Here is a 6,484-nt window from a genome sequence, read left to right as displayed (position 1 = left end):
GTGGGCCTCACAGCACAGTAGTACACAGCAGAGTCAGACACTGCAGCAGAGGAGATCTGAAGGTTCAGACCATTTCTGTCATCGACCATTCTGACAGAAAGTTTGGAATTTGTTGTGTTTTGTGTTCCCAAGTTAAAGGTCAGGAACTCTGGTGGTTTTCCAGGATATTGTCGATACCAGTAGAACTGATCACTTCCAGCTGCTTGTCTGGAGTATCTGTAGGACAGAGTAGCTGTGCTGCCTTCCAAACTGGACTCTTCAGCTTTGCTGGCAGTGAGTTGTTGACAGCTGACACCTAAAGAAACAGAAATCTGTAAATATTATACAAAGAAATCGTGAAGAATAATTAAAATATTAGGATGAAGTTTTTTCACATGTACCTGTTAGAATCATGATGATTAACAGAGAAGTTTCATAACAGCCCAACAACAACATGTTGGACTGAATCTTCTGTGTTGAATGTGGAGGTTTCTCTGTCTCGTCTGCTCTTCAGTCGCAGCTCAGCTCCTCCCTGAATCTGTGTCTCCTCTGGTTTTTTTTCCTGATCAAATCTTGTCACAATGAGACTTTTCTGTGTTCTAACACTCACCTATGCAGTGAGAGAAAAGTACAAACAGGTAAAGGAACATGTTTCAGGTGCTGAAGTCACACAGCAGATGAACAAAGTTCAGCAGAATGAAAAGACTAAGCAGCCTCTCTGCTGCACAGCCTTCTCCTCAACATCAGGCTGGCTGTAGTTCTGCAGAAGAGACCATCTCATTGGCTGAGTTCAGCATCAGTGGGTGGAGCCAGACAGAAACCTGTTACGGGTCTTTATGAACAGCGAAACATCTGCTGGTGTTAAAAGAAACTAAAGAGGTGCAGTTACAAGTACAAGTACATCCAGACAGTGACTTTTACGGCTGGCTTCACCACATCAGTGTCTGCACAAGTTTCCCGTTCAGACTGTAAAGTTTGGGGAGGAGAGGATTCCCTGGAATCATCAGTGACAGTGAATTCACTGATAACTACACAATTATTTGACAGCAGGGAAAAAAGCATATCTGAACCTGTCTTTATGTTCAGCTGTGATAGTTGTAGCAGTCAGACAGTGAGTGAGAGAGACAATCTGCTGTGTACTTAGAAGCCATTTTTTCTGCTTCTGTTCTGATTCTGAGTTAATTTGGGTTGAACCCAGGACTGTATCGGCGTTGGCTGAATAGCAGTGGTGTTCACCTCGCGGTGTCAGAACACACAGGACGCATAAATAAGGTTATTCCGCCTTTACTGTGATTCTGTAGCTTAACAGCGCAGCACAGCAGCACAGTAATGCAACCGCAGGCTTACAGAGGATGTACAAGAACTCGTAGGTGGGGGGCTGTTAGCTGTTAGCTAACAAGAGCAGAACATATACAAAATACTGAATATAACAAACATTTAAGTCATGAATTAAGATTCATGAGCTTTCTTCCAGTCTGACCTGAACTACAAATGGAAATTCCGATATGAAGATCTCCATGCACTACTCAGAAAACCTTACAGTCCATGACATTAATTGCCAATACACCCAACAACACAAAACAGCCAATCAACCAAAGCAGTTGCCCCATGATCGTAAGGTCAGGGGTTCGAATCCCCTGAACGGCTACCCTGAGGTACCCCTGAGCAAGGTACCATCCCCACACAGTGCTCCCCGGCCGCTGCACTGGTGTCTGCCCACTGCTTCACTGAGTGAATTTCCCCACGGGGATCAATGCAAAGTGTGCATTATTATTATTGTGTACAACATTAGCAGCATGAACTAGCCACACAGTTGAACAGGCCAATACACATTGCACTTCTACATCCACTAAATGCCTAAAAGACTAAAGCTGTCCTTTCCAGGCAGGGCTCCACGTCCACTCAGTTCTTTAGCAACGCGCACGACTCACACCGTGTGTCGACATCCCCTGCTGAGTCAGTCCGCTCAAACTCTGATCCCTGGAACATGTTCAATAGTGCACCTGTGCCCTCTCGCCACAAGGGGGCTCCCACACACAGTTGACAGCCTTTCCAACACAGAGGACAGATTCTGTAAAATATCGGCTGCACATGATCTTGGGTCTGATTATTGTAGGGTCTACCTCACAATATAAAGCACCTTGAGGGGACTGTTGTTGGGATTTGGTGCGATTAATAAAATTGAAGTGAGTGTTTGAACTTTTAAGGTTGTTCAACATTCGTAGTTCTGTTTTGCATTTGGGAACATTTAGTTGTTTATTATAATGCAGTCTTAAGGCTTTACATTACATATTTTGACTTTTTGTATCTGTGTTGGTAGGCAGGTTGGACTCAAATATATGATTTGTAAAGTTCATTGGAGGCGTATAGTGCTCCAGGGACTCCAGGGAGGAAAGGAGTCCACACAACACTCTCAACTCAGGGTTTGTCTTACCACACACCTGGGAAGATCGAAACCAGGAGTCTACACAGAAGAAACACACAGCGAGTATCTTGAAGCATCAGAAGCAGCACAAACACTGAGCAGGAGGAGCCAGGGCTTCTCTAATCCAACAGTCCAGTGAAGAATGACAGCCAGCTCAATTCTGCATTTGAGATCATCAGAGACACGTGGGTCAGGTCAGAGGCAGCAAGCTGAGACGAGGCCCACTCAGGAACACAAACAACAACAAAGGAACACAAACAACAACAAAGGAACACAGACAGAGGAGAGAGAGAAAACTAAAGTCCAGAGACAGACAGCAAACAAACCGAGAAATCAGCCGGAGACGACTGAGACCATCACATTTGGCTTTTAATTCAATGTAGGTTTAATAAGTTTTTAGATTGAGTTGAATCATTTCAGTTTAGTTTGCAATGTTTAAGAATATTTATTTTTAACTGTCATTGTCTGTTTTAGTCTTTATTAATATTATTGCCTGGATGGCAAACGTCACATAAAGCCTCATAAAGCCATAAAGCCTCATCCAAAACTTCTGGATGGATGCAAACTGCATTTCATTGCCCTGTACCTGTGCATGTGCAATGACAATAACGTTGAATTCTATTCTATTCTATTCTATTCTATTCTATAAAGCCTCATAAAGCACATTCTGAACGTTTTGATCAAATTCACAAATATTTAAACTACGGGGATTTCCACCGTTAATCTTTCTTTTTTCCAAGTTCACAAAATAATTTCAGGTCTAGTTTTTATTTTTGTTTTAGTTAACCAAAAGGCTTTTCACATGCAGATTATATTAGTTCACTATAATAACCGTGATATATACACAGTAAAGGTGTTCCTCAAAAATGCACTGTAAGTGTAAGAAGTGGACACGAGTGATGACGAGCAGGTCCAGATGCTTCTAAACACGGAAAGAAAGAAAGGAACATTTTGGCTTCATCTCAGGAGAAAGTAGCGCTGACTGAACTGGTTGTTGCTACTGCAGTGGTCTGAATGCTCCCATCTGTTAATCTACAGCAAAAATCACGACATTTCAAACGTGATCCAAATAAATTAGTTAATCCTGTGAAATTACACTGTCAGAGTGAAGGGCTGCATTAAAATAGCTGACTCTGAAAAATATTTGTAACACAAAGTATTTGCAGTAATTTTGTTCACCTGGTTCAGAGTTTAATTTGTTCCCTTTCCAAGCGTGTCCTCTCGTGTCAGCTCCCCTAGTTAAAGGTTCTGACGTCCTGACGGGCTGGTCTAGTTTTACCTTCTGTCTCATTGCTTCTGATGATCCTCACCTGCGTCTTGTTACACTCTTGTTTCTCCTGATGCCTCTGACCCTCGGGTGTTTAAATAGTGCTGTTTATTCCTCAGTGTCTGTGTCAGTCTATGTTGACCTACCATCATGTGTTCCCTGGTTGACTGGAGATGAGTTTTCTGGAGTTTGTCTGTTGCTGCCTTCTTAGTCAGCAGTCTTATGCACCGGTCACCCAGGTCACCACTATCACCGGCCACCCAGCATTCAAGCTGTGACGCTGGTGCCCAGCTTGTAAGAGCTCCTTTATTCGGCATTCCAGACAGTTCCATGAATAAACCAGCTTCATCACTGGTGTGGTTGTGGTCGACCTTACAATATAAAGCACCTTGAGGCGGCTGTTGTTGTGATTTGGTGCTGTGTAAATAAAGTTGAATTCAATTTAAACATTATGAGAATTTCTCATCTAAAGCTCTCATTGAAAGGCTCCAGGTGAGGAAAAACGTGGTTGTTGTATCAGTGATTTAAAATACTCGAAGCAGAAGAAACACACTTCACACAAAGCACATCAGTAAAGAAAACTGAATATCAATATATATTTAGTCTCTATCACACAAAGAACATTGTTCAAGCAGGAATTTTCTTTCTGATCAGCAGTGCAAAATATTTTCTCAGCCCCATGTCAGAAGAGCTTTGGTGCAGAGGTCAGCACCGTTACCTCACAGCAACAAAGTCCCGAGTCCAACTTCACCTTCATGTGTGGAGTTGTATGTTCTCAGCTTGTTTGTTTGGATTCTCTCTGGGTGCTCCAGCTTCCTCTCACAGTCCAAAGACATGCAGTTAGTGGAATGAAGTTAATGTCAGCCCTGTCTCAGATGGTGACCTGTCCAGGTGGACCCTGGCTCACACTCTACGGTTGCTGGAAGCTTCAATCTTCAACGGATTGAAATTAAGAAGGAATCATTTAGAGGAGTTTAAAACATTAAATCATTGAATCCATGAATCTGAAAGTGTTTTTGAGTGCAAGATGCAGACTGAAAGGTCTATTTAGCAGTGCTTCTCAGAGTTTTATACTGAACTAAGCACAGACTCACTGAAGAATTATGAAACCAAGCTTCAAATCCAGGATAGAGGTTGTTTGCAGTGTCAGAGGAAAAGCTGTGCCAGCAGGACGGTCCACATACACTGCTACTCTGTTGGAGGAGAGCAGTGCACATGGACCGGCTTCATTATTCTCACTGAAGAATTATGAGACCAGACTCCAAATCCAGGATACAGAGGTTCAGTGAATGTGGTGTTGAAGGTGTGGAGGTGGATCAGAGAGTCCAAGAAGATATTGTAGAAGGACAGCGTGCCGGCAGGATGGTCCACATACACTGCTACTCTGTTGGAGACAACGTCTTTGGGGATGAAGGTTTCTGTGTTATTGTGCAAGACAGAGTAAGAGTAAGAGCAGTCCAGGCTCCAGGACTGACTGTTCAGTCCAAACAAGCAGTCATCACTGTGTCCTCTCCGTTTGATTCCTTTGTAGCTCACTGCTATAGAAACATATCCACTCCACTCAACCTCCCAGTAACAAGGACCAGTCAGCCCGTCTGTGCACAGCAGCTGAGGGCGGTCAAATCTCTCTGGATGATCAGGATATGGCTGCTGTGCATTCAAACGCATCACCTCTCTGTTGCTGTCAGACAGGTGGATCCATTTGTATACTGTGTTTGGGTCGATTGTGAGTTGATAGGAATCTGATAGAGAGAACAAATAAATCCAGCTGCAGTTATTGATCGATCATCTATTCGTTGATCGGCTCTTTGATGGTGACTCCTGATCAGAGATATGAATGAGCGACACAGTAGTTTAAAGACGGTTGGATTTGTTTCCAAGAATCATCATAAAATCAAACGTACACTTCTTCAGATCCGAGCTCACCCGTCGGACGCCATCGGGCTCCACCCTGCAGGGAGAGGAGGGGTCAAACCAGCACAGTTGTTGGCAACATGCTAACATGGACATCATCACTCATACTGTCACAGAGGGAAGACTTCATGTAGCTCTTACGTCTGCATAAAACAAAGAACAGGCTGAGTGAAGGGATCTGTTCATACCTGTTTAGAGACTCCTTTCCTGCAGACCACTGCTTCACTTCTTCAGGTGCATCTTGAATCAGAATTGCTCTTTTAAAATCAAATATTACAATTTTCACAACACCTACATGTTTTGTTTTTTGAATGAAACAGAACAAAAGTAGGAAGTCAAAGTGTTTTTTCCTCATATCAGTTGAGTGGAAGCAGTAAAACCACCGAGAGACTTTGATGTGCTGACATTCGTCCTCTGCTTGTCATGGTCATTTTTAGTCTACATAAACTACTGAAGAAGATTGATGGATTCAACGCATCCATCAGAATATAAATATGTGTGCATGTTAGATAGAAAGCTCTATATAGAAAAGGTGAATGAGGCACGTTGTGTTGAGTTAAATAAGAACCAGTCCATTTACTGTTTATTCGATCTAAGCAGCTTTGGAAGACGGCGACTGGACCTCATTAAGCTTTTTGAAGAGGTTTCTCCTTTGGTGTTTAAACTCTAGTGGGAGTTGTCCACTTAAGAGGATCATTAGCACACTATTGATCATGTGCCTCATCATAAGATCCAAGTTATAAAAAAAGGTGTGGGTCATCAGCAGAGCTTTTGGATGAAACTATGGTGAAACCTTGCCTCACTCTATCATGACCCATTGAGACGCAAGATGTGAGTAGGGGTTGAGGTGCCTGGGAAGACTCAACATAACTGGAGCACGGATGGTACAGTTGTTGACA

The 6,484-nt window shown here is 43.0% G+C and overlaps 2 long non-coding RNA genes across 2 annotated transcripts; both read right to left on the bottom strand.

Moving 5' to 3' along the window:
• Positions 1-537: 537 nt before the first annotated feature.
• Positions 538-3,640, bottom strand: LOC120715452. Its single transcript, XR_005691638.1, has 3 exons — positions 3,584-3,640; positions 2,421-2,564; positions 538-589 (listed from the first exon to the last, which is right to left on the bottom strand). It is a non-coding gene; the product is annotated as an uncharacterized LOC120715452 (long non-coding RNA).
• A 929-nt stretch (positions 3,641-4,569) lies between these two features.
• LOC120715455 lies at positions 4,570-5,888 on the bottom strand. Its single transcript, XR_005691640.1, has 3 exons — positions 5,774-5,888; positions 5,576-5,622; positions 4,570-5,492 (listed from the first exon to the last, which is right to left on the bottom strand). It is a non-coding gene; the product is annotated as an uncharacterized LOC120715455 (long non-coding RNA).
• Positions 5,889-6,484: the final 596 nt, after the last annotated feature.

Source organism: Simochromis diagramma, unplaced genomic scaffold (genome assembly GCF_900408965.1).
Source record: "Simochromis diagramma unplaced genomic scaffold, fSimDia1.1 OVJJ01000443.1, whole genome shotgun sequence".
Classification (NCBI taxonomy): domain Eukaryota; kingdom Metazoa; phylum Chordata; class Actinopteri; order Cichliformes; family Cichlidae; genus Simochromis; species Simochromis diagramma.
The sequence above is the reverse complement of the archived record's forward strand: the minus strand, read 5'-3'. Positions and strand labels throughout refer to the sequence as shown.